The sequence below is a fragment of the Adiantum capillus-veneris genome, chromosome 1 (assembly GCF_014529385.1).
Source record: "Adiantum capillus-veneris isolate H3 chromosome 1, ASM1452938v2, whole genome shotgun sequence".
Classification (NCBI taxonomy): domain Eukaryota; kingdom Viridiplantae; phylum Streptophyta; class Polypodiopsida; order Polypodiales; family Pteridaceae; genus Adiantum; species Adiantum capillus-veneris.
Window position 1 is genome coordinate 182,798,900 of NC_140931.1, and position 24,235 is coordinate 182,823,134.

Here is a 24,235-nt window from a genome sequence, read left to right on the forward strand (position 1 = left end):
ATCTCTGTGGGCCTACAGAACCTCATTCCGTACATCCTTGGGATTCACACCGTATCATCTGGTATTTGGTAAGGAAGCAATCTTACCCATTGAAGTGCAACTACAAAGTCTCAAAGTAATGGCAAGCCAACTTCAACGACCTAACCTACATTTGAGAGATCACATCATCGACTTGGAAATACTACACCTGGACAGAGAAGAAGCAATAAACTATTATGCGGAACAATTAGAGCACAGACGGCTTAGCTTCAACCAGCATCTGCGGCAAAAAGAACTGAAGAAAGGAATGTTGGTGCTCCACTACGACAATTGCTTCGACACGCGCAAAGATAAGAAACTCCTACTCTGATGGGAAGGCCCGTTCATCATCAGGAAGAAGTATGCCAATGGAAGCTGATGAAAAACTTCACAAAACCAGGGTAAATGGTTGGCGGCTTAAACCTTATTTTCTTCGATTTGACCAGGCTCCACCTATCGACATTCCAGACGAGGATACACCATCAACCGCCACCTCCGACACCAATAATCAAGCAGATGAGTTAGAGGCATGAATGCCTCTAACCTAAGGGGGAGGGCGAATGATGCCGGGTTGTCCGCACTGCACTCTAGCCCGGCCGGAGAGTTGAGGTTCTAGGGAACGAATGGCGAACACGGTTTTTTTTTTTTCCCCCTCTCTTCCATCATGATCCTTTCCACCAGCGGGCCGAGCCCGACCCCCCCCCCCCCCCATTTCCCCATCTTTCCCCCCTCTCACTACCTCCGTTTTCCCGCCCCCCCCTTTTCCTCTCTTTCCTTCTTCTCCCTCGGTGTGTGAAAAACCCATAAGGGGAGCTTAATAATACAACCTCTTTTTTTTTCCACCCTTGACTTCATTAACCCCCCCCCCCCCCCCCCCCCCCTTCCTCACTCAAACGGCCGAAAGCCTAGCTACCACCTCACCATCTCACCCCCCCTTGCGCGTCCTCTCGGACCAGGCCATCAACCCCTTCACCCTCTCCCTCACCTTCTCAGGCCCCCCATCGCTCACTCTCTCACACTCTCTCTCTCGCTCTTGGTGTCGACGCAGAGAGGCCCACAGGCCACGGCGCTAAAGCTCTCTCATCACACACACACACACACCCTCACACTCACAACACTCAACACACACACACACACACACACATCTCACCCCTCACACCCCCCCTTTCAGCGCTGCCACCGCTCGTCGCTCCCATCTCCCTACGCAGTAAAATCGTATATATATATATATATATATATATATATATATATATAATATATATATATATATATATATATATATATATATATATATAATGCACTTCGTAAAAAAACCCCACCTCCTACTCCCGTTCCCACACACTCATACAAACACATTATATTCACACACACATTCACCCGCATACACATACATCATACATATACCCATACATGCACACACACATATACGCACTCACAGCAAAAAGAAGGAAAAGAAACTATCGACACCAACATCAAAGTAAAGAAGGAGGCCAACTCGCACATCGCCAACACCAAAACAAGAAGTGGTGCCGAAGGCACGCCCGAGCCAGCACCGAAAGGAGGTAATTCAAGACATCTTGTCTTCTCACGACAAAAACCGACTCCGGCAACACTAAAACCTCACACCGACCGCCCGAACCATCGACAAAACCCTTGTAAATACCCTTAAACCCCCACTCTTTCCTAATAACCTAGCCATGGCTAGTGGATTGTAAAACAACTCTCCCCACCCCAACTTTCCTCTCTGTATCTCTACCTTCTCTCTCTCTATCTCTCTCACTAGAGAGGCATCTAGGCCTTCTACATCAAACAGAGGATATTTGCAATGACCAGTGGGTAAGGACCACCTCTCAAGCCTATATAAAGAGGCCTCCGCTTAACACAAAGAAGATATACACAGGGAAGAGGAGACACCCAAGAGACAACACTCAAGTGTAGGAGGAGCATACTAGCTCTATGCACTCCACATTGTAAGCACCACTAAGCACGTAGTGCACTCATGCTTTAGAGATAATGGCATCATGTTTTGTTGCAAGCTTTGGCATCTTAGCATTGGCAACATCACCATCCCCCCCCATGATTCACCACACCACGTCGAGTCACTAATCACGACCACTCTATGCACATGAAGTAGTCGCTATTCTTCCACCAAGCAACATCAGCCCACTTGGATTGAAGGCATCGCTCCCAATGTTGGTGATTGATGTCATCGGTGGATGCATCGTCTTGCTATTTTCCCTCAACTAACCCTCCCGCTAACTCAAAACCTCGCCATGCACCATATGGCACTCGTATTCCATGTTACATCCCTAATGCCAAGAGCCAGGTTTGTAGTCGTCAAGACCATCACTTGTAAGTATCTCCATTGCCAATAAAGGGTGTAATGTGGTCCCCAGGGGATTCACCATGGAAAACTTACCGCACCACGTAAGTGCAGGGGAGAGCGGTTTTTTTACAAGTTACATAAGTGTATAAGTTAGGGGTAGGCCTCCAATAATTATCTTCCAAGATTAAAAATAAGGGAAGGGGTATCATATTTATGTGTGTGTGTGTGTGTGTGGGGGGGGGGGGGGGGGGGGGGGGATGAGAAAAGGGAAACATGAGAGGAAGTTTTTGTGTTTCAAAATCATGGCTTCCCAAAAGATTCTTCCCTTGAACTTGTGAGTCAATAGCTACAAAGATACATGCAAGAACTAACACGGCTTTGTATATAGTCCATTTTTTGAGTTTGTATAGATGCAAATTTACATGGAGAACGTAGCAAAACTTTATAACCATGGTTTTTGAGTAATTTAGATGGGTCAAAATTGGACCCGAATTGGACGAGTAGGTAGAGTGCAGGCTGATTGCACACATAGTTTCAAAATCAAACTAAGACACATTGAGGGTACATCTAGTTATCAATAGAAGTGGCTCCTTAGTACCTTGCCAGTCACTATGCTACATGCTCTTTGACTAGTTTTACTCATTTAGATCATGTAAGACCTACATTTTATATGTAAGATAGGGGTATGATAGTTTTTTGCATGGATTGTCGTATAAGCGTAGAAAGGGGTCATATTCCCTAATATGAGTCGTATATAGGGGTTTTTTCAAAGTTGTCCGCTCGTAGGTGGCGTTCCATTTTGTATATAGAGTGAATCCCCCGGGAATGTGGTCTTGATCTTTTGAGTCCATTCTCCATTTTGGTTTCCTAGGATTACGGGATGTTTCGCTTCTTGTACATCACCCTACTCGTGCTCCATCATGTGCAATCTCTCCCACCAGCCAGTGTGCCTTGTTCCGAGCTCTTCACGTACCTCTCTTGTGCACATACTAATGATTTAATGATTAGGAATCTTTTCTACACGTGAACGATTATCACACCACCATTTCATGTTGATTACCTAGAGGGCATTTCACGTTTGCTACCCTAGGCCATGTATGTGTGCGTCCTAGCCGTATTTATGTTAGGTGGTGCCCCTTCCTATCTATAGGATCAGTCCCACCTCGAGATGATGCTTGGGGATGTTCAGGCTGTGTGTGGTGTAGAGGCCACCCCATATGGCATGTTATTTCCGGCCATCAGTATCACTAGGTCTAGTGTAGTTTTCATGGATATTTGCATGGGTTCCTAAATCTATATATGTAATGAGTTTCATTATAATTCATACAAAATTGTTGTTATTGTGTGTCAATCTGCTATCTTTGCTCTCTCTTTCTTGTTACCTCTTCTCTGCATGCCATCTCCTTGCCATGGTGGTTCTCCTTCGTTGGCACCCTCCATAGACGAAGCCTATTAGTTTCTACACAAAACCATTGCGCTAAGAAACTTTGGGAGATTATGAATAAGCTTGTGTTCTTCAAGAACTTGAAGCTCTTTTGGCTGAAAAAAAGCGAGTTTTGGCCCCAAAAATACTATTGTCATTAATTATAGTACATATTATTAATGACAGTACATACAAAGTGTTCCAGAACGATGAAGGAACTTGGCTTATTTCTCCAAAGTTAGAGCACCAAAATGTTGACCAACGACAACAATTTCTAAAAGGCACTTTGACTGACTGGTTGTTTTTATGATTGTAACCAGAGGATCATGCAGAGTATACACTGAAAATGTGTTTGCAACCCTCTGCAAGGTAGCATCACATATAAGAAAAAGTGGTGAAACCCACTTGAGGGAAGCGATCCGTCTAGCAACAAAGGGAGGCTGACCCCGAACATGAATGACATGAGAGGGAAAGGGGTTGGATAGGAAAAGATTGGAGAAGCATATACAGAACAAACAGGCTGAGCAGGAGCAGGAATTAGTGGAGCAAACTCTTTGTAAAATTCAAAACTATATAAAGCCATTTGACATTGTAATATCATGATGGATTCCCAATATCAATGTCCAAAACTGTTTTAACTTTCATTTGAGATGTTAAGAACCAACTTTTGTGCTATAAGATTCTTTTGTGACCCAAAACGGGCTTGTTATGTGCCGGTTAGCATATTGGGTATGCTAATTAGCATATTGTGGGTATGCTAACTAGCATACCAGGTATGTTGACTGTATGCTATTTAGCATAACCGGTATGCATGCTATTTAGTAGTGCTAACTAGTATACTCTGTGATGGCAAAGGGTCTGAGTAAGCTAGTTAGCATACACTTGTGTAAGCTAGCCAACATAAAAAGTATGTTGGTAAGCATACCCTATATTCTTTTTAGCATACCCGGTATGCTAGTTAGCATATAGTATGCTAGTTTGAAAATCTTATACTTTGTGCTTTCTTAGGGTGTGAGTAAGCTAGTTAGCATACATAATATGCTTATTAGCTCAACTATAGCATACACTTGAGTAAGCTAGACAGCATAAAAAGTATGCTAGTTAGCATACGTAATATGCTTATTAGCACAATTATAGCATACACTTGAGTAAGCTAGACAACATAAAAAGTATGCTAGGTAGCATACGCAGTATTCTTATCAGCATATCTAGTATGCTAGTTAGCATACAATATGCTAGTTTGAAAACCTTACATTTTGTGCTAATAATAATACTGAGTATGCTAGTTAGCATACCCAATATTCTTATTAGCATACCTAGTATGGTAGTTAGCATACAATATGCTAGTTTGCAAACCTTATATTATGTGCTTGCTTAGGGTCTGAGGAAGCTAACTAGCATAGCAGGTATGCTATTTAGCATACCCAATATAGCATACCCATTATTCTTATTAGCATACCTGGTATGCTAGTTAGCATACAATATGCTAGTTTGAAAACCTTATATTGTGTGCTAATAAGAATATTGAGTATGCTAGTTAGCATACCCAGTATTCTTATTAGCATACCTGGTATGCTAGTTTGCAAACCTAATATTATGTGCTTGCATAGGGTCTAAGGAAGCTAAATAGCACAACACGCATGCTAGTTAGCATACAGTTTTCTAGTTTGCAAACCTTATATTCTGTGCTTGCTTAGGGTCTGTGTTGTGACCATCAACCATGTAGCCTCCCATCATTGTCCAACCTCACTAGCGGCATTACTATGATTGTTGCAGCAAGAGCAAGGGGTGGTGGATGCACTCCAGCAACTATGGCGAGGTTAAGCTCCAATGTGGTGGTCATGGTTGTGGGTTATTACGTGCTTCTTCATCGCCAAATTGCTTCAGCCTCAATGGAGGATCCCCTCCATTTGTACCTCCATCACTAGCTCCAGTAGGTCCTTGTCTCCCTTGATGGGGGAAACCTATAATACAAAGCCTTTTGGAGGGGGACCAGGGCTTTGACTCCCTTAAACTGCCAAATAAAGAGGCCCTCCTAGACCTCATCCTCTTCCTAATGAATGTAAATCCGGTCCTCAATTGTTTTCAATAGCTTAATCTCTCTCTCTTTTTGAAGTATTATTCATGCATATCTAACTAGGTGTTATGATTTTGTTGCTCTCTCTCCATCCAAGCACTCTTGCTATGCTCATTAGGAATCTATTCTTAATGAAATACTCACTATGTCTATGTTATTTTCCACTACACACAAGTTACTAGACCATTAAATGTTACATTGATATCAAAGCACAAGGTTTCTATTTTCTTGCTCAAGAAGAGAGGTCCTCAAGCTAGCTATAAATGGTTGGTATTATTAATTGCAAATGAGTAAGTAGAATAGGGATTTTTCAACCTTGGGGTGTGCCTGCTTCGTGCAAATAACGGGGCATCACCGTGAAGAACTATGGACATAATAGTGGAGTCATACGGAGCTTGCCTACAGCTTAACCACTATTGAGATATTAGAAGCTTGACAGGAGCCGGTGTTGTTTTGGTGGTGAAAGACCCTCTCTTTTATTCCTTGCAATTAATGATATTTGAGCCATGGGTACAGGAGCTTGAGTGCTTTTCTAAATGGGTGAAGAAGAGTAGAAACTAGGGCTTGAAGTGCCAAAGTACACTTAAAATTTTACACCTATTAGAATGGCTGACAATAGTAAAGAGAGTAAAATTAATGTTGATGGCTTTGATTTTTCTAATGAACAGGCTACTAATGATGCCCCTATGCTTGTCAATTACCTTGCTACTAGGCTTCAACAAGCCATGGGCAATCCATCACTCCAAGGTGAAGTGCAATGGCAGCTAGGTGCTCATGGGATTCTCCAAACTCCCCACCAAGAAGAGAGAGTACCTGGGAAGCCTCCTTGTGAGACTTCCAAAAGAGTCCTATCTCCAATATGGGAAGAAGAAGAGGATCCCTACGAAGGGCTCAAAAATCTACTAATTGCCGACGCATCTCCTTCCCAAAGGAGAACTCAAGTTTCAATGGTAGAGCCCCCACAGCGAAAGAACAAGAAAGAAGTGAGTCTCGTACCACCTAGGCGGAGATGGATCCATGAAGACAGCGGGAAAAATGCTCTCCAACACCCCCTAAATGGAGAAGACCATCACACACGTCTCTGCACCATAAATCAAAGAGGGATGAGAGAAAATAACAGAAGAAAATGTTGGAATTAGGGTTGGAGAGAAACACGCACATCTTGGAGAAGACGAAGGAAGCTCAAGGCACACAATAGAGAGTGTGTTACTTAGTGTGCAATGGAAAAGATCGATAGCCCTAGAGTGATGGGCATATATACAATGCACGGGGGAAAAAACCTCCTAAAGAGGGAAAAAATGCCCCGGCGGTCCTAGTGTGTTCACACACATCACTACCACATGTATATGGTAACAGAAAAAGGTGAGAAAGAGGTCACCCTCTTCTCCATCTTCTTCATCCTCTTCCTCTTTTGAAAAAAGTGCTAGTGCAGACAAGGAGGAACAAGGGAAGAAAAAGGCGAGAAAGAGGTCGCCCTCTTCTCCATCCTCCTCATACTCTTCCTCTTCTGAAGAAAGTGATGGTGCAGCTCTTGAACCGCCTAAAAGAAAAGACCATAGGAAATCCTAGGCCCCATGGAAGAGGTCATCCAAGCTCAAAAAGTTCAAAGAGGGAGGAAAAAGCATCTCTTTCCTTCCCTACGATGGCACCCTTTGGTGCTACGGACAAAGTCTTAGCCTTCATCCAACAATTTGGTGTGGCGTTTGGAGATGAGGGCATCACAGATTCCTTTATGCCACACCATGGAGCTATGCATTTTCAAAAGTCCGCCAGGCAATGGTGGTCTAGCTTATGAGCAAACGGTGAAGCTCCACAAACATGCAAATCTTGAAGCTCTCTCCCTACAAATCTATTCACAAATATGTAGACAAGTTTTGGGACTTACATCTCAAAGCCACTGCCTTCAAAAAGATGGATTTTGGAGAGAAAAAACAACAATTTTGTGCGGGTTTAACTGAAGATATGGTGGATTATGTCAACTCTCAAAGGCCAAGAACCATATATGTGGTCATACACCATACCATGGTGGCTTCACAAATCAATTTCCAAGAAGGGGCTAAGAGAAATCCTAAGCCCACTAAAAACAAGGACGGTAACGAGCCTAAGAGGAAGTACAATGTCCAAAAGTCTCCTAAAGGCAACGCCAACAACAACAAAGCTAAGGAGAAGGGAGTTTATAAAGGCAAAAATAAAAACTCTCCTGAAGAGCTAGAGTGTTATCGTAAAGATAACCGTTGTTTCAAGTGCGGGAAGCAAGGGCATGCTTATCGTGCTTGTCCCCACAAGAATACACAAAATGAGCCTCCTAGAGCTACCTTGGTTGAAATCCAAGAAGAGGATGCTCACCACAAAGTATCTCCTCTATGCCATGCTTGAGAAAAGGTAAGAGAACATGATGCTTTCATTCTCTTTGACCCTGGTTCTACTCACATTTTCATATCCAGAGAGTTGGCCACCAAGCTAGGAATCTAAACCTATGAGATGGGAGATGTCCTACCTACCGATGGTGCTTTCAAGGGGCAAGAAGCCTCAGTCACTCCCTTAATTGGAAAATTGAGTCTCCATGTCCAAAGCTATGTGGACAAGGAGGAGTTGTTTATCTCTCCTCGCAAGCACGAGGATGTAATCCTAGGGGCACCATGGTTTGATCGCATGGCTGTCAATGTTAAATTCCCCGAAAGGAAAATCTACTATAGGTTCAGGGAAAAAGATATGTAAACAGATGCTAAGGAGTTGGGTAACACAATACCCATTGTACATACGCAAGCTTTCAATAACTCAATAAAGAGCTCTATTTTTGTGTACATGATTTTTGTTAAAGATTCTCAAAATGAACCTAATGCTTTAGCAAAATAAGATATAAACAATCACAAGGAATTAGAGCTATCCAATTTTCTCAAGGGATTTCAAGATGTTTTTATTGACGACATCCCTTGTGAACTACCTCCTAAACGAGGCAATGATGACCATGCAATTGAACTTCTTCCAAGAAGTTCACAGCGTAATAAACCTCCTTATAAAGTTTCCCAAGCTCAACAAGAAGGATATTATGCAGCAAGTGCATAAGTTAGTTGAAAAGGGCATGGTTAGGCCTAGCTCATTTCCCTTTGTTCACCCAGGTTATTAGTGCAAAAGAAAGACGGCACATATCATATGTGTGTTGACTATAGAGCACTAAATAGGATCAATATCAAGAATAGGTTTCTCATTCCACGGGTAGAAGACCTATTTGATAAGCTACAAGGGTCGACCTACTTCAGTAGGATTGACCTAAAAAGTGGCTACCATCAAATAAGGATAGTAGATCAAGACATTGTAAAGACCGCATTTTGCACTACGTTTGGTCTTTACAAGTACATTTGCATGCCTTTTGGCTTGACCAATGCATCAGCCACATTTAACTGCTTGATGGAGAAGCTATTCAGGACTCACCGAACCTTTACTGGAGTGTTCTTTGATGATATAATCATCTACTCTAATTCACTAGACAAACACAAGCAACATCTCCAGGTAATATTTCAAGTCTTATGAGAGAATAAAATTTACATTAATCAAAAAGAAAAGTGAATTTTTCTTACAAGAGATTCAGTTTTTTAGGTCACATTATCTCTCAAGATGGCATCCAAATGGATCCATCAAAGCTAGAGGTAATAAAAGGATGGCCTAACCCAAGGAATCTACATGAACTAAGAAGCTTTATAGGTATGTGTGTCTTTTACTTTACTTATTAGTAAATATTGTTAAAATGTTAGGTATACATGGTCTACCAAGGAGAACAATTCTTTCTAAAAGCTTAAAGAAATGCTTATCTCTCAACATGTGCTTACACTGTCGGATCTTTCAAAGCCATTTGCGGTCCAATGTGACGCTTGTGGTGATTGCCTTGAAGCTGTTTTGCTCCAAGAAGGGCACGTTATAGCCTATGAAAGTCGAAGGCTCAACCCTGTTGAGCAAGCTCTAGGCATATATAAAAATGAACTCCTCGCAGTTCTACATGCCTTAGACTCGTGGAAGCACTATTTATTGGGGACTCCTTTCATTCCACGGACGGATCACCAAAGCCTTAAGTACTTCATGATACAGACCAAGCTCTCTGACAAACAAATGAGGTGGGAAAATTTTGTTTCGCAATTTGATTTTCATATTGCTCACATTGCTGGCAATCATAATGAAGTAGCTGATGCACTCTCAAGACGACCAAGATTGAATGTGGTTTCCATAGCAACTCACAAAGAAATATCTTTTATGATAGATGAGTGCGCTATTGATCCCAATTTTAGGGATGTGATTTCAACCCTTGCACTAGGGAAGAAAGAAGAACCATTTACCCTACAAGATGGTTATCTTCTCTATGGCCCAATAGACTATGCGTTACTTTCTCACTAAGTGAGAAAGTAATATATGAAACTCATTCTCCTCATTATGCAGGGCATAGAGGGATTCAGTCTACCCTAAAAGGGATAGAAACATATTTCTATTGGCTTGCCATGAAAGCGAACATACAAGAGTATGTTTCAAAATGTGTGGTATGCCAAAAGACAAGGTTTGATATAGAGGAAAGCAACCTGGATTGCTTCAACCTTTCCCAATCCCATATTCACCATGGGAGAGCATATCCATGGATTTTATCTTTGAATTTCTCAAGTCTATCCATGGGAATACATGAATATGGTTGATAGTAGACAGGTTTAGTAAACAAGCACATTTCATATCTGTCAAAAAGACTACCAAAGCCCATCAAATGGCAACCCTCTTTATATCACAAATCTTCAAGTACCATGGCTTGTTGATGTCCAAGTGTCAAATAGAGATCCTAGAATGACCAGTAATTTTGGAAGGGCCTCTTTGAGAATTTAGGTACAAGGCTAAACTTCTCTTCGGCCTATCATCCCCAAACGGATGGCCAAAGTGAAATAGCTAACCTAACAATTCTTGATCTACTAAAAGCATATGTAATAGAAGTAGATCAAAGGTCCTAATGGGAGAAGTACTTACGCTTAGTGGAATATTCTTACAATAACATTGTACATACTTCCACGGTAAAAGCACCTTTTGAGGTAATTGAGGGAAGATCCAAAAGCCCCCTGCTACTTAAGGTACACGAGAAGATCTTTGTTGTAGATAAGTATAGCCAAGGCCTACAAGAATCTTTCAAAAAGATTAAGGATGTTATCTCTATCTCACAGCAAAGGCAAAAGAAGGCTGGTGATAAGCATAGAAGAGCTCAAGCCTTTAAACAAATTGATTGGGTCTTACTTAAATTTCCCAAGGCTCGATTAAGGCACAGAACGGGCATGAATCCTACGCGACACCAAAAGTACTATGCTAAATTAGCAAAAAGGTACTATGGTCCCTTTCAGATTCTTAGGCCGATCAATGAGATGGCCTATCAACTTAAGTTTCCCAATCATTGGCTCATACACAATGCTTTCCATGTGAGCCTACTAAAGACTTACAAAGGAGAGCCACCTCAAGAACCAACTATTGAAGACCCATCAGAGATGGAGGACCAAGAAGAGGTGCTGCAGCCCGAGTCCATTCTCCGACATGAAGACAAGGTATTGAGAGGCAGTAAGATTATCCGATGGTATCTTATTAAGTTAAGAAATATCCTTTTGAAGATGCTAGATGGATGCAATGCATACAATTAAAGGATATCTTAAACCTTGTCGATGCTTACAATAATTCCCTAGAGTAAGCAAATGTAAAAATGTTTAAATGAACAAAGTTTTTGTGTTATAAGACTCTCTTTTTCTTTATAGTGTGCAGATGTTGATGAGCATGCATGCTTAGGATCATGTTTACGGAGACGACGTCTCCCGAACACCAAGAAGAGCTTGTCACTCTACTATGGAAGATTGATACAGACTAATGTGCAGACATGCTTGCGGCAGCTAGCGCTCTCAAGCACCAAATGGACTAGTCATCCATTTTGGGATGATGTCGTAGGGTAAATAGGGGTCCTCTACCCACTAGCAAATGGACTAATGACTAGGCTTCATCGTCTCTACCTCATAGTCAAGGACGACTATGATTTCAAGAGAGAGGTAATGTCATAATAACTAATATCTAATTCTTCTAAATGATTTTCTCATGCTAAACTGATCATTTAATATGGGGAAGTACAAGGGGAGAAAAAGCTAGAATATTGGTTAGGCTGGCAAACCGGTCACAATAGGGATCAAAAGGAGGGAAAATAGGGATTCAAAGGGGGTCCATCTACAAAAGAGCAATGTGCATCAATGGGATTCAAAGACCCTAAGGTTAAGCCCATTAAGAATTCCAAAATGCAAGGTTTCAAAATTAAATGAAATCTTCAATGGTCAAACCTTAGGGAAAATTGGATGCTTGTGGGAAGTCTCAAAAGTCTTCCCACATCCCTATCCAGGAGGGGGCGAGCCATTTTTGTAGGGGATGAGAGAGAAACACACACACACTCTTCCAAGATCCCTTTACACAAAGGGCATAGTGGACACATGTCAACTTTCTAGCCCAGTTGCCCCCAAGGTGCATTCAAATCCTATTGGATGGCCATAGAGGTGGACCAATGAGAATTAGGCTAGAGTACATTTACCTTAATTCATTTAAAAACACTTGATAAAAGAACAGATAGAAAATAATCTCTTTAGAAGACTATTGGACAGTCTACCAAGGGGTCCAATGAGCATTCAGCAGCACAATGGCTTGCCTGATTCCTATCAGCCAGAATGTAGAGTGCGTAGGTGATGGAGAAGGTAGAAAAGAAGACTACGCACACACACCAACACACATCGAGACACACACACACACAATCGTTACCCTACAGCAACCATTCAACGAGCTGCTCTTCTCTTCTTTTTCTCTTTGAACTATTATCCAAAGTATATTTACAACATAGTATAGTTAGTGTCCAGCCGCCCATAGCACAATGGACATATTCTTTAACATCATGTTCTTTAACACTCCCCCTCAAGCTCAAAGTGAGCTTGCATATGATGGATTCCCAATGCTTCACGAAAGTAGCAAAACTTCTCCTTTCCAAGAGCTTTTGTGAATATATCCGCAACTTGATCATTTGTCTTCACATACACCAAATCAATCTCATTTGCCAAAACTTTTTCTCTAATGAAGTGATAATGTACCTCAATGTGTTTAGTGCGAGCATGGTAGACTGGATTCTTTGCCAACATGATGCTGCTAATATTGTCACAATATATAATGACACTGTCAAGATAGTCAAAACCAAAGTCTACCATAAGTACTCTCAACCATGACTCTTCACATGCTGCCAAAGCTGCTCCACGATATTCAGCTTCTGTACTTGATAATGCTACAGTTGATTGCTTCTTGCTACTCCAACTTATCATACCATTTCCAATGGAAAATGCATAACCACTTGTAGATCTTCTATCCATAAAATCTCCTGCCCAATCTACATCTGTGTAACCATAAAGACAAAGCTTCCCATTCTTTTCATAAAACATTCTATAACTAACAGTGGCTTTCACATATCTCATAATCCGTCTCACTGCATCAAGATGACTTTTACATGGCTTTTGCATGAATTGACTCACAACACCCCCTGCATAACTCAAATCTGGACTTGTTATTGTCAAGTAAATAAGGCTTCCAACCATCTTGCGGTACATAGTGACATCCTCAATGTAATGTCCATCATCAAACAACTTCACATTTTGATCAAGAGGTGTATCAACCGGTTTGCACGCTGTCATTCCATACTTCTCAAGCATATCCAATGCGTATTGTCTTTGTATCATCCAAATTCCTGATAAAGTGCTGACAATTTCAATTCCCAAGAAATATCTCAACTCACCAAGGTCCTTCATGTTGAATTGTCTCAACAAACTCTTCTTGACATGCAAAATTTTCTCATCATGACTTCCAGTGAGAATCAAGTCATCAACATAGATAACAATAACGACAATCTCTCCATCAACATGCTTCAAAAACAATGAGTGATCAGCAGTAGACTATTTAAATCCAATCTTCTTCAATAATCTGGTTATCTTTTCACACCAAGCTCTAGATACTTGCTTCAAACCATACAATGCTTTCTTCAACTTACATACATAATATGGAAACTCTGGATGTTGATAACCCTCTGGCTATATCATATAAACTGCTTCTTCCAAGTCACCATTCAAGAATGCATTATCCACATCCATTTGTCGTAACTTCCAACCGAACATACTTTCCATTGCTATCACCAATCTGACTGTTGTCATCTTTGCAATTGGACTAAATGTCTCATCATAATCAAGACCTTTTGTTTGTGCATAACCTTTAGCAACAAGCCTCGCTTTGTATCTTTCCACACTACCATCTGACTTGCACTTGACTTTGTATACCCATTTTGAACCAATTGCTTTCTTTCCACTTGGCAAACGAACCAAATCCCACGTGTCATTCTTCACAAGAGCATCCATCTCATCATCCATAGCTGACTCCCATTCTGATTTTCCAATTGCCTCTTGAAAACATGTAGGCTCTTTATGTTGCACACGTGAAACCATGTATGCATAATGTGTACGCATGTAACCGTTGTATGTCAATCTATCAACTGGATAACGCACCCTCTCTGATCTTCTCAATTGTGGTGCACTCTTCTCTTCAACTCTTGCATATGGGGGTTCATATTTCTCAATATGCTTACTGCCAGGTGTCCTCAAATGTGGTAAACCATGCTCTTCATCGAAGCTTTCATCTCGAGAACTCTCTTCAACCACTTTCTTCTTGCCTTTCTCGTCTTGCTTCTTATCTCGCAAATGACCGCTCCATGGGTTGACACTTCCTATACTCTCCTCTTCCATATGTGGTCCTGAAATAGTTATTGTTGATGGTCCTGGCTTATCAACAACATGACGCACATTCTCTTGCTCTTCATACTCATCTTCTATCATCACTGGCTTTGGTTTATACCATGGTTCATGCCTTAGCCAAGGTTTTTGTGGCCAACACTAATAATCTGAAAGCTCTAACTAAAGATAGGTTGATAGAATCTAGAAGCTTGTAGCCCCGGCTCATTAATTACAGTGTTTATCTGAAAATTAGGAGTTACAACATTCTTGATTCATCAAAATAATAAGTGTTTTTACAATAAAAACTCCGAAAATTGTTATCCGAGTTAGTTTCCTGCTAACATCCTCCTTTCTATAGATATGTGTTAGTCTACCAACACTTTTAGCCAGTAGCTACTAGGTAGCAAGGAGGTAGCATATAGATAGTAATTTGATAGCTACATAATAGCTTTTGATGGTTAGTATCAACCCAATAGTTACCTAAATGTTGTCTATAGCTTATTTGATAGTTATGAATTGACTAGATTGTCTATAGATAGGGATATAATACCTAGTTACCTAAATGTTGTCTAATAGCTTATTTGATACTTATGAATTGACTAGATTGTCTATAGATAGGTATATAATACCTATTGGGAAGCTACTTCTAGCTATGATCTTTTGATATATATCAAGTAGGTATCAGATAGCTATCTGATTGCTATCTAATAGCATTTGTTAGACAATAGCTATCTAATAGGTGTCCAATTTTTTTTTTCTAATAGTCATAGATAGGAAATAGAGATGTGTGAACCAATGGTTTAATTTCTATTTATAATAGATAATGAAAAGACTAATGAGTAACCCAAAATGTTTGTATGTAGATATAGTTAGCTATTAAAATACTATTAGTATCTTATAGTTGTCTGATAGTTGTAAAGTATCTATTACATATTTATGTGCTTGATGCAAGTTTCTAGTAAAAAACTAGCCTTGGTAGCTATTGCACAACTATCATTGGCTAAAATCTTTTAAACAGATGTCATGTCCCAACAAATCAACTTATATCCCTCTGATTTTAGGTAGTTCCATAGCCATGGGCATAGCCTATGGATAAGAAATGGTTCACACCTTGTATCATTTGGTGAGCCAAAATTTCGCACAATGCAACAAGTGGTGACTAGGATTGGAAAGCACTTATACATGGTATCATCGACTAGTAGAATATTGTCTTCACCAAACTCATCACCAGATTTTCTCCAAAATTTATCCAAGTGCTTGAAAAACAGAGGTTTTTTTCAATGCAACAAAATTTCCTTCAAGACATCACATGACCCAATGCAATGAATCCTGCAATCAGACTCACAAACCTAGAAAGCATTCATAGAAACACACCACCAGATTGTGTTCTATCCATGAGCTCCATATGCTTGCTGCCCACGACAAAAATTATCTTGCATCAAGGCACATGAGGAAGTAAAACCTTCTTGGATTTTCCATAAAAATTGGTCATCTCAAGATTCCAAGATGGGAAGAACATTTATTCTTGTAGATCAACTTTGTAATTGAGAAAATCATTTACATCAAGGATCCAAACACAAGGATCATCTTCAATGCTAGTTGGGAATCTCATTTTTGGGTGATCCAATCATCCAATTTTTGGAAAGTCCATCCAAAACTACTACATGGGAATACATGTGCCAATTTTTTGTAATACATCTACTTATCCACCCATAGAATGGGTGAAATGTGCATAATATTCTGACCCTTGACTTTAATTTGGGTGGCAAACAACATACTAAATCCATCTTCATTTATTTATGAATTACTGAATAGACAAGGCATCCTATATAGAACATCATGACAACTTTGAGAAACATTTATGCAAGGTCTCATGAGTAAACCCGACATTATCAAAAGATCAATAGGTTTCTCAAACAATAGAGGCTCATTACAATCAATCAATTCTCTATTTCCTTGAACAAATAGAACTACAAAAATGAATCTTCGGACAAAATATCACCACCATCGATAGGGCTTGTAGGAACATTGTCCTTAGAAGCGACTTCAACACCACCAACATGGCTTGCATAAACAATGTCCTCAAGAGCAAGGTCATTGCTACCAATGGCATTTCCATCCCCCGCACCCATACTTTCCACACACATAGAAAGTTTCTTGGGCCTCTTGGATGCTTTCACTAGACTAGATTTCTTTTGTTGTGCAAGTAGAAACAAGTCATGTAGAGTGTCCCCATAATCCTCATCAACAATTGTTCTTGCACGTAGACCACATGCCATTTTAGGGCATACACTAGATAGACAAAATATTGTACATTATGAAAACTGACTTTATTGTCCATGTTTCATTCTCTATTTCATAAGCATACCTTGAAGTGACGAAGCAACATTTTCAGCATGTCCAACATTCTCAGGATCATGTGTACTTTGAGATTCTTGTGTGAACCTCTGAGGCATACTCTGCTTCGGGCTACTATTTTTTGCTTGCCTCGCCAGTTTTGAAAACATGCTTTATACACATCACTTAGTATCTCATGTGCTAGCCCATCATCAAGTGATCACTCCATTGAAGACACTACCATCTTAGATGAAAATGCTACCAAGTATAGTAAAGATAATTTTACAATTGTTATCTAACCTAAAAAATAGCATAATCAAGACATCCAGTAACATGAAAGCATCACATAGCTATTAACTCTCACCATTAAGAACCCAACAACATACTAATGTTTCTTACCTATGCTATCAAGACCCACCTTTTGACAAATAAAGCAATCCACAACAATGTTGAAAGGATTTTCTTCTTGCACTATTGGTACCTACAATGTCTCCAATAGGCTACAAGCAGACCTAGTTGGGGATTCCCCCTAACACTGAGAGCCAATGGTATGATGCAAGAATGATGTTGAGTGTACGGCTAATGCACTTGATATCTTCAATGGGCTATAAATAGATTTTCTTGGCCCACTATCAGGTGATACTGGTAGAGATGAAGCTGCCAAAGAAAAAGAAGTGAACATTTTGCAAATGATGACTTATTGCACCCAGATGTTAAACATGTGTATGATAATTTTATCTATCAAATCCAAGAATATGAAATAGCAGTTAATAGATGGTTACATGTAGATTCTGTTTTGATATAAACTTTCATGGCTGATAGCCATCAATAGCTATCAGGTAGCATGCAAAAGCTCTTGACAGCTATATAATAGAAATACCATCCAAAAGTTTTCTAAATGCTGTTTAATACCTAATCTAATAGCTTTGAATGAACCAAATTGTCAATATGAAGGTATATTATAACTATTGGATGGGTTTGAGGACAACTTTTAAGCAACTATTAGACAGCTATCATATAGTTATTTGATTGCTATCAGGTAGATTTTGATACACAATAGCTATCTAATAGCTATTGGAAAACTATTACTACCTAATGTCTGTCTACTGATAGCTGTCAAGTAGCTAACACGTTTATGTGCTAGCTGACAGTAGCTAACACATTTATGTGCTAGCAACAAGTTTCTATCAAGCATTAGCCTTGAGGGTTATTGGATAGCTACCACTAGCCAATAGTTGCCTCAAAGTGGCTATCACAATGTTGTTAATAGTATCTAATAGCTAAATGATAGCTTTTGATGGCTTATACCAATCAGATAGTAGTCTAAAAGCTATCTAATATCTTACCTGATACCTATAAATGAAACAAATTTTCTACAGATAGGTATATGATACTTATTGGGAATCTATTTCTTGCTATTATCTTTGATAGCTCTGCAAAAGCTATCAGATATTTATTTGATTTTTATCTAATAGCTTTTAATAGATGATAACTATCTCCAATAGCTGTTGAAAATGCTAATAGCACTACAATAGATCAATACATTACCGATGCCACCAATGTCATTGGCAGGCATCGGTATATGCATTGCTAAAATTGGAGGGAGTCTCAGATTGAAAAAAATTCAATTTTTAAAATATCAACGATCATCCCAACACTTATATCGATGCTTATATTGGCGGGCATAGCGATGCAAGTTAGACGGATGTATCGATGCACATACCGATGCAAATTCCAATACTCTACCATAAAACAAAACCCACAGGTTCATTTCCACATTTTTTTGTTCTCCTTCTTTTTCCCCTTCTAGATTTTTCCTCTATACTTGCATATCTATTGTGTTGGGCTCACCCTCCCTTGTGTTTCCACTCACGCACCCTCCTCTAGAAAAAAGATATGCTTTTTTGGGTTTATATTAGAGTGAGTGCATATTTGTGTGTGTGTGTTTTTTTACAGGTTTTTCTTCAATCCTGAAGGCACTTTGTGCTCACATTGTTCAAATGTGAGTGCTCTTTTTTTTCCTGCATACACACACACATATATATAATCCCACACACATGCACATAAACACACAAATATATTTGCACATAAACATACACACTGTTTTCAAATAAAACATTATGATTAATAATAGATTTTTAAATTATATTCTTCATTTTTTAAATTTTGACATAAATGTTACCATTTTGACATAAATTTTGACATAAACTAATTGATTTTTTTTTAACATGAATATTTAATCAAAACAAAAAAAAGTGTTAATTTGTTTTTGTTTAGATTCATTTATACTTAATTATTTTGTTTAGATTCATTTATACTTAATTATTTTGTTAATTTGTTTTTGTTTAGATTCATTTATACTTAATTATTTTATATTTAGGCAATTCCATTTTAAGTTCAAGTGGTACTCTTAATTTATGTTAGCCTTACTGTTATATTCAAGACTTATGGTCACCAAATGCAAAGCGGTTGTAAATGTTAGTATTAGGATGCTTTAGGTTAGAGATATAGTTTTAAGTTATAGAGTTAGGGTTTAATTTGGCCATCTTAATCTGTTTGGAACTTGCCACTTAGGTTAGAGAGTTAGGGTTTGGCCATCTTAGTCCGTCTAGAACTTGCCACTTAGGATTGGCCAGTTGTTTTAGTCAGCTTAGAGCTAGCCAATTGGGGTTAGTGGCTAGAAACATTCCCTTTCTAGATAGTCTTCCAAAAATACCAGACTTTCCTACCTAGATGAAACAATTTTGGAGGCAAAGCAAAACAAATTATTGATCATTGAAGAAGAAGAGGAGATGTTGAGGGGATTCGATTGGCATAAATATATTTTGGTTGCTTCTTATTGTTAACCACATGATAATATGTCTATAGCAAGACTAATATTGTTTTGTGTGCTTGTAGTATCACAAATACTAAGCATTGTGGTCACATGGGTGACACTTTAGAGTGCAATGGATAGACGAATGAAGGGTCACCTTCAACAATGGCATTAGGGCAAGACTTTTTTAAAATTTGGAGTAGTGCCAGGGATAACAACACACATACTGGCAAGCTTGTATGCTTTGGCTACATCCAAGACATCTTGAAAATTAGCTTTAGAAAGTTTGAATATTTTATTTTTGATGTGAAGTGGTTCAAGGTTATAACTAGTGGTCCCAATGCAGCTGTGGGCAAAGATAGGAGTAGACTAATTCAAGTGAACTCTATGTAGGTGTGGACGGATGACTGGGATACATTTGTACGTCTATAGCATTGTGAAGAGGTTGTGTTTATCACAAATCCACTATGGAATGAAGAAGATGCAGATGATTTGGCTAAACTCTTTATTGTCCAAGTTTCTCCATGGAGTAAACAAGTGTGTGAAGGACTGGAGTTTGAGGATGAAGAGACACATGAGTAGCGTGCATGGATTGCGAATGATGTGGATGAGGATACCAAGCTTGAGGTCAATGCTCTTGGTGAGAATATTCCCAAACCTGTAGGTGAGCGAATAGATATTGAGATAGATGCAAAGATGGATGTAGTCGTGGAGTTTGATGTCAAAGATGCAGAAGTTCAGATAGAGTTAGATGTCTTTGGTGCATCAGCTCCCATAGAATATGAGAGATTGACTAGTGAATTTTGTAAAGAACTTTCTTGTAATGTCTACTTATGGTTAATTGATTTTAGTTGTTATTTAATAGTGAATAAATAGTGATTTGTGTTGCTTCAGTTGGTCATTTATTGTTCAGTGAACTGACGTATTGTATATATGTTTTCAAATTAGTTTTTGCAGCCATGGCAGATGACAAGGAGCCATACTCTCCTAGCTTTAGTTTTCCTATTACTATGGCCGACATGTCACCTGAGTAAATGGCCGCATTTTTCTCACAGTTTTCCCCTAGGCAATGAGCATACACACAAACGATTTTGAGAGTTTGTTCTTCCATGCCAGATACAATTGCTTTGGCTCCTATGACCAGTGAGTCAATTACATCGACAGGTGGTGCCACACCTACAACGAGTGTGTCAGTTACACCAATGGGTCAAGCTACACTAAAGATTGTGTTCTCTTGTTCTTCTTTGCAAGCCTCATTATTCTTTGAGACAACATAAGCCTCATCATTCTTCTGCTAATGGTTGTTGCAGTAGTGGTGCTACCAATGCATCCACACCATCAAGAGAGAGTTTAACTCTCTCTTTAGTAGAGAGTACACCACTTAGCACACCAGTTACACCTTGGGGATCACATGGGTTATCCTAGCGAGGTGTATAAGACTAGGGATGGGGTGCCGGTTAGATAGGGCCAAAAAGGCCACATGCGAAAGAGGATTTGATAGCTCGGTATGGTGTAGTTTGGGCACTCTATGATGGAGCATTGGGATGCTCAGCATCTAAGAGGAATAATTGTATAATTGATGACATTCACAAAGGGTACAAGCCAGTAGATGGGTATGATCCAATCTCCAATTAGTGGATCTTGAGCGTGGCTATTGCAGCAATGTCTCATTGTTGATGAGTGACAAGAGACGGGTATAAGAATAATGAGCGAAATCTCACATGGTTGGATGTAGAGGAGTGGGAAGGGATCCTGCAAGAGGCAAAGGAGCATCCTGATAGGTTTCAGAAGTAGAGAGATGCAGCTAGAGTACACCTTAATTCTTTCATTAGGAAGACAGTGGGGCCTAAGTGAGCCTATTTATCTACCATGGTATTATAAATGAGATTATGAAATGGTTAAATGGGTGGATTCCATGTGGGTTGAATTGGTGGGTATGGCAAGGACTAAAAGTGAGTGATCAAACTTGTACTCTTTTTTAAAATATAAAGAGAAAATTTCTTATAGATTCAAACAACTAAAATTTTCTCTAACTTTGGGTAAAAATCCAATCTTTTCTCTCTCTAATGGCTTCCAATTTCTCCCTCTCTCTCCTAAAAGGAGTCCCTCCAAAAACGTGATGATCATTCCCTCCCTCCCTCCCTCCCTCTCTCTCTCTCTCTCTCTCTCTCTCTCTCTCTCTCTCTCTCTCTCTCTCTCTCTCTCTCTCTCTCGCTCGTACCATCTCTCACTTCTCTTCACTCCACCTTGAAATTTGCATCTCTTTCTTCAATGCCACTTTTTCCTCCCAAAAAGCTCTACAACAAAAGTTTGAACCTCCTTTCTCTCCTCAAGCTTGCTACATTCTTCTCAAGCTTACCTCCTACGGAAGCTCTCCATTACTCTATGAACCTCACTACACACCTCTACCTAAAGCTCAAGATATGCAACATATCCTACAGCTAGATCTTCCATTTTTCTTTCCTCAACAGGGTCCCTATTTCTTCTCGATTGAGCTCACTAGAGTGGATCTACTTCCTTCTATAGCTTCTTTGTGGCATCTTCCCCATTTTGCCAACTTGCAGGTGGAAGAGCATAGCAGTAAGTGGCATTGACCATCTTAGTGTACCTTCTAATCCTGATCTTTATGCAATTGAGAACATGGTTGTGCTTAGATTAATTGTAAGTGTCTGTGTGTAGGTTGTTCTACTATTCTCCATGGCATCATCAGGTACTCGATGACCTAGGAGTGTTATTGACTCCATTTCTTGTTGCAGCATACAAGACGACTGTGGAGGTTGGGTGACAATTGACTACAAATGATTGATGTGGGTGACAATGCAGCCCAGCTCAAGGGGTGCACACAAGGCCTCAAGGAGACACATAGCTTCTTGGACACACCATTGGAAGGGAAGAATCATGGAGTTCAAGCAAACCCCAGACATCAAGAGTCTTGCAAAGGTGTAGCATGTGTATGTCACCTCACAATTGAAGCTAGGGACAACGTTGGCTCCACCAAGGTTTCTTGCAAGTTGTAATCTTTACTCCTCTATCAAGTTTCTAGGTTAACTATTTTGTATTTTCATCTTGTATGTTTCTTTTAATGATTGTAAAATTTCCATTGCTTGTTCATTCTTGCAAATGTTTTCCCATCCGATTTTGTAGAGTGGGAGCCAATAGACTCCTACACAGGGACCTTTGAGGCTATCCACACTAAACTTGGAAAATTACTCTATGTTGGCTGTCCATCCTCTGGGATCTTCTCATGGGACATTTTTCTTTATAGCCATACTAATGTCACACCTAGGCACAATGGGGATCATAATCTTCCTCAGTTCAATCACCAACCTTGCAGAGTCTAGAATGGCCTAAGTCATGGCCTAAGTCAAATAGTGCCTTGATAGAAGAAACCAAAAGGAGAATCCAGGTGGTTGTGCATGCAGCAGTCAAGTGCACTTATGGTTCTCACAAAGAAATGGTAACATGATTTATGGCTCTTCACGAGTTTGTGTATATCTATTGATTGCAAAGTGTTCAGAGGACCAACAATGTGGATGTGTGATGAATGACTTCCTTGCAAAGGGGAAAGTGTGATGAACAACTTCCTTGTTGAAGTTGGATGGGAGACTAAGGTGGTCAACTACCAGGGGGGGAAAATTAAGTGCTCTTAGTTGGTGAGAAATTGGTGTTTAGATAGAATATTGTGAAGCAAAGCCTGTCACAATGGTCTTTCCCTACAAAAGGTGGAAGCTAATGATGGGAGAATGGGAGGCACTAGACTCTGATGTTGCTACGAGAGAAACCATTGACCTCAGAATATCCCTCCACAATGATGTGGTGCACGATGTCTTTGTGCATAGCTACTGGCACTTCAGTCATCTTCGTGAGTTTCTCAATCTCAGATATACATTTCCCAAGCAATACCTCTTTGTAATCAATGACAAAATTGTTCAGTCCAGAAAAGAGAAGAGCTTTCTTTATGGCGACATTGTGTTTTTGTAAAAGATTATAATTGATGAAAATTTTTCTTTCATTAATGAATATGGTGTTTTGAATCTCCTCTCTGAGCATATTTGTTCATTTTCAAGTTGTTCAAGATTTTGATTGAAATGTTCAATCTCATTGATTTGGAACACGAATTCCTTCAACCTTGGTGTCTTTTCATTCTTTGTCGTGTGATTTTTAAGAAAACTACAATTGACGTTAATTTTAAGTGTTTTTAAAAAGTGACCTTGGGTATACAAGTCACTTTCTATGTTTTAAACTTCATTTCTCACATTCACAAAACTCTAGCTCTAAGCTCTCTTGCCTTTTTTTTTTTGAACAAACCTTTGACAATGTCCTGTGATGCACTTCTTGCACAACAACTCGAAAAGGTTTAGCCTTCCAGTTATGCACTTTTTGCACAACTAGAAAAGGTTGGCCTTTCAAATCGAGCACATGAACTAGTTAGTCTGTTTGA